The sequence below is a fragment of the Budorcas taxicolor genome, chromosome 18 (assembly GCF_023091745.1).
Source record: "Budorcas taxicolor isolate Tak-1 chromosome 18, Takin1.1, whole genome shotgun sequence".
In the NCBI taxonomy this organism is placed as follows: Eukaryota; Metazoa; Chordata; class Mammalia; order Artiodactyla; family Bovidae; genus Budorcas; species Budorcas taxicolor.
Genome location: NC_068927.1, coordinates 63,406,864 through 63,412,633, shown reverse-complemented (window position 1 = coordinate 63,412,633; position 5,770 = coordinate 63,406,864).

Below are 5,770 nucleotides of genomic sequence, written 5' to 3'. Positions count from 1 at the left end.
CCAGAAAAGTATGGTTGGAATCTTGATACCACCTGTGCCTTTGAACAAGTCACTTACTTCTCTGGTCCTCTGTTTTCTTCTTGTTTAAATTGGCTGATGAACCGTGGTGCACAGTTAGTAGGAATGTAAAATGGTGCAGCTGATATGGTGGTTCCTCCAAGAACTAAAAATGCATTTACTATGTGATCCAGCAATTTCCCTGTGGGTGTACACCCAAGAGAACTGAAATCAGGATCTCAAAGAAATATTTGTACACCCATACTCATAGCAGCATTATTCACAATAGCTGAATGTTGGAAGCAGCCCAACGGTACATGCAGGAAAGAACAGACATACACAATGTGGTCTATAAATATCGGGAAATTATTCAGTGTGAAAAAGGCAGGAAATTCTGGGCCATGCTACAATGTGAAGGAACCATTGGGACATTATGATAAGTGATTTCACAGTCACAGAATGACAAATGTGTCTATTTCTTCCTGTGTGCAGTTCCTAAGAAGTCAAATTTAGAGAAGTAGAAACAAACAAACAAACAAAAAATGGTTGTTTCTCCAGGGCTGGAGTGAAGGGAAAAACAGAGAGTTATTGCTAAATGGGGACACAGTTTCGAGTTTACAAGATGAGAAGAGTGCTGGAGATTGGATGCACAACAATTTAAGTATATTCAATGTTGCTTAACTGTACACTTAAAACAGTTAAGATGGGAAATTTTATGTTAATGTGTGCTTTGCCACCACTTTCCTAAACTGCTGCCCATGGTAAATAATACAGCCGGCTTCACAGAGTTGCTGTTAGTAGCAAACCTCAACATGATATAATATAAATTACCAAACTGTCGCCCCTCAGGAATACCCACAGCTGTGGGTGCTCGAGTTCCTCCTAGTCACCCCTGCATCTGCAGACACGAAGAGCAGACAGTAGAGTGAGGAGTGAAGTCAGTGGTGCACGCGTCACATTCACTGTGCGAGCATTATTACTGTTTGCACATGGGTCAAAATAGTCTCCTATGCAAGGACGTTGATCCAGTCACTCCCCTTCCCCAGCACACACACACGCTTCTCTTTTCACCCACATCTATTGGTCCCAGCTCCTGCTTTCATCTGGAAAACGGGTCTCTCCACCCTCAGGCTGGAGCTGGGCTGACCCCCCACACTCTGGGATTGCAGAGGTCTCTTTGGGAGGTTGTGAACTCAGCGCCCAGTCTCCCACAGAAGAGGGTGACCTGAGACTTACTGGATCCTTGGAGCAGAGCCTGGAGCACTGGGTCAGTCAGGGAGGCTGAGGGTAAGCCATGCGGGGCTGGAGCTGAGACATCTCCAAGAACCGAAGCGGGGAGTCCTGAGCACAGAAAACAGTTCCCACCCCTGGGTTGTTGGGGTGGAGATGGGGTTGGGCTGGTGGGGAGGATCTGCAGTGTTGTTATCAGTCCTTGACACTTATGTGGTTACCCTCGAGGGAGACTCTGAGAGGGCTTTTTTTTTTTTAATTTTTTTTATTGTGGTAAAACACACATAACTTAAAATTGACCATTTTAACCACCGTTAAGTCTCCATATCAGTAGTAGTAAGTACATACACACTTTGCACAACCAAACCCCAGGAGTTTTTTCACCTTGCAGAACTTCAGCTCTGTACCCATTCATCAGCAACTCCCCCTTTCTCCTCCACCAGTTCAGTTCAGTTTGCTCAGTCGTGTCCAACACTTTGTGACCCCATGGACTGCAGCACACCAGGCTTCCCTGTCCATCACCAACTCCTGGAGCTTGCTCAAACTCATGTTCATTGAATTGGGGATGCCAACCAACCATCTCCTCCTCTATCGTTCTGTTCTCTTCCAACCTTCAATCTTTCCCAGCATCACAGTCTTTTCCAATGAGCCACTTCTTTGCATCAGGTGGCCAAAATATTGGAGTTTCAGCTTCAGCATCAGTTCTTGCAGTGAATATTCAGGACTGATTTCCTTTAGGGTGGACTGGTTAGATCTCCTTGCAGTCCAAGGGACTCTCAAGGGTCTTCTCCAACACCACAGTTTAAAAGCATCAATTCTTTGGCATTCAGCTTTCTTTATGGTCCAACTCTCAAACACACACATGACTACCGGAAAAACCATAGCTTTGACTAGAGGACCTTTGTCAGTAAAGTAATGCCTCTGCTTTATCATATGCTGTCTAGGTTGGTCATACCTTTTCATCCAAGGAGCAAGTGTCTTTTAATGTCATGGCTGCGATCACCATCTGCAGTGATTGTGGAGATGAAGAAAATAAAATCTTTCACTGTTTCCATTGTTTCCCCATCCATTTGCCATGAAGTGATGGGGCTGGATGCCAGGATCTTCGTTTTTTGAATGTTGAATTTGAAGCCAGGTTTTTCACTCTCCTCTTTCACCTTCATCAAGAGGCTCTTTGGTTCCTCTTCACTTTCTGCCATAAGGGTAGTGTCATCTGCATATCTGAGGTTATTGATATTTCTCCCAGCAATCTTGATGCCAGCTTGTGTTTCATCCAGCTCTGCATTTCACATAATGTACTGTGCATATAAATTAAATAAGCAGGGTGACAATATACAGCCTTGATGTACTTCTTTCCTAATTTGGAACTAGTCTGTTTTTCCATGTATGATTCTAACTGTTGCTTCTTGACCTGCATACACATTTCTCAAGAAGCAGGTCAGGTGGCCTGGTATTCCCATTTCTTCAAGAAATTTCCACAGTTTGTGGTGATCCACACAGTCAAAGACTTTAGGTAGTCAATGAAACAGTAGTAGATGTTTTCTGGAATTCTCTTGCCTTTTTTATGATCCAATGGATGTTGGCAATTTGATCTCTGGTTCCTCTGCCTTTCTTAAATCAAACTTGAACATCTGGAAGTTCTTGTTTCATATACTGTTGAAGCCTAGCTTGGAGAATTTTGAGCATTGCTTTGCTAGTATGTGAGATCAGTGCAAAGGTGCAGTAGTTTGAACATTCTTTGGCATTGCCTTTCTTTGGGATTGGAATGAAAACTGATCTTTTCCAGTCCTGTGGCCACTGCTGAGTTTTCCAAATTTGCTGGCATATTAAGTGCAGCACTTTCACAGCTGTGATCAAAACTATCCTCAAAAAAAAGAAATGCAAGAAGGCAAAATGGTTGTCTGAGGAGGCGTTACAAATAGCTGAGAAACAAAGAGACAGGTAAAGGAGAAGATGAAAGATATATCCATCTGAATGCAGAGTTCCAAAGAATAGCAAGGAGAAATAAGAAAGCCTACCTAAGTTTTCAATGCAAAGAATTAGAGGAAAATGATAGAATGGGAAAGATTAGAGACCTCTTCAAGAAAATTAGAGATACCAAGGGAACATTTCATGCAAAGATGGGCTCGATAAAGGACATATATGGTATGGACCTAACAGAAGCAGAAGATACTAAGAAGAGGTGACGAGAATACAGAGAAGAATTATAGAAAAAATATCTTCATGACCCAGATGACCACGATGGTGTGATGACTCACCTAGAGTCAGACATCCTGGAACGTGAAGTGAAGCAGGCCTCGGGAAGCATCAGTATGAACAAAGGTAGTGGAGGTGATGGAATTCCAGCTGAGTTGTTTCTCCCCCACCAGTTCCTGGAAATTACCCTTCTCCTCTCTGTCTTGATAAATGTGACCACTCCAGATACTCCATTTAAGTGGAATCACAGAATATTTGTTCTTTCCTGTCAGGTTTATTTCACTTAGAAAAATGAGTTCATGAGGTTCCTTCATGTTGTAGCGTGTGTTAGAATTCCCTTCCTTTTTAATGATGAATAATACTCTGTTATTTGTGCTTGCCACATCGGCTCATCTATTTCTTAGTCAGTGGGCACCTGGATTGCTCTCATGCTTTAGTTATTGTGAACAATGGTGCTGTGAACATGGGTGTACAAATATCTCTTCCAGAGTGTGCTTTCAACTCTTCCAGGTATATCTTCAGAGGTAGAATTACTGGATAATGGAGTTCTAAGATTTTTATCTGCTGATGATGGAGAAAATGTTCACATATTGAGGGGAGGTCAATTTGGCTTATACATGGTTCAGTCTGAACTTTGTGTGAACCAAGGCTGCATTGTCCAACCCTCACAGCTCATCTAATTTAATCCTTGGGGTAAAGAACATCTGTTTTGAAGATAAGGATGAGTAACTCCCTTCTCATGGCCTTCCCAGGTGGCTCAGTAAAGAATCCGCCTGCCAAGCAGAAGACACCAGTTTGATCCCTGCATCGAGAAGATTCCCTGGAAGAGAAAAAGGCAACCTACTCCAGTACTCTTGCCTGAAGAATCCCATGGATGGGGGAGCCTGGCAGGCTACAGTCCATGGGGTCACAAAGGGTGAGACTTGACTTTGTAAACACACACATCACTAAGACAGGTTTACTGATTGATTCTGAAAGAATTGAGAGAATCCTGACTTTTTCAATGCTCAGAATAAAGAAATCTCTCAGGGGGTTTCCGACTAAGTGGACATGAGTTTGAACAAACTCCAGGAGATAGTGAAGGACAGGGAAGCCTGACATGCTGCAGTCGATGAGGTCGCAAAGAGTCTGACATGACTTGACAATTGAACATCAACAACACAATTTTACAGAAATTTGGTACCTAGTTTTTTCCACATTGTCCAATCTCTCTGTGCCTTAATAAAGTCTACCCAACCAGACCCACTGAACAAATGACAAAAGCCGTAAAGTTATAAATGCTTTAAAATATGCAATAGCCCAAGCTCCAGCATTAGGCCATCCTAACTATACATGACCATTTTCACTCTTTGCTCCTGAAGATAGAAGATTCACCCTGAGCATATTAACTCAGAGACATGGTGACCCATATGGACCCATTGGCTATTCTGCACCTGGAGTTAGATTTCTAACCAAATGCAGATTCAGCCACTTGCTGCTCAACAGACAATAAATCATGGGGCAAGCTTTCATTGAGCAGAAAGATGCTTTATTCAGAAAAGCCAGTGATCTGAGGAAAGGTGGACTTGCATCCATGACAGTTCTGCTCAGCCATGACCATCTTTAAAGGGAAACAATCTCAGTTAATCGTTAAGGCAGGAAGTCACAGTCATTTTTCCATTGCTGCAAGCCTGCTGACTTCCTATTTTCTCCAGGACACTGTCTTGCTTGAGTGACCCACCTCCAACCAGAGATTCTCTTGCCTATGTGGTCCACCTGCATTTTAATAAGGGGAAGCTAGGGGAGGAAAGTCAGTCATTCTTAAACCAATTTTTTTTGGCTACACCATTGGGCATGCAGGGTTTTGTTCCCCAACCAGGGGTCGAACCCATGCCCCCTGCACTGGGAGCGTAGAGTCTTAGCCGCTGGACTGCCAGGGAAGTCCCTGGAGTATAACTCTTCACATAATTCGTCCTCACCTGAGTTTCCTTCCAATGGGGCAGTCTCTGTGTTTTCGTTAGAAATAAGTACAAGAAGGTGCTTCTAATATGCCCATAATAATTTATTTCTTCCTCTGGTTGCTGCTTACTTTGTGGTACTTTGTTCGTGAAAATTCATCTTGCTCACACTTATGAAGCATGCACTTATAAGTATGTATAGTATACTTTTAAAAGTTTGCCGAAAATTGCACAATGGTCCAGTCACTTTCTCCACAAGCAAGAAATACAGTGCTTTAGATGCCTCAACCTTCACACTCCACCGAGGCTCATAGTGTCCCTTGCACCAGCAGATCCGCCAGGGCATGGAGGGATTCCATGCAGCATCTACTTCCTGTGGTTAAGATGACTCAGCACCAGGGATGTTTTTG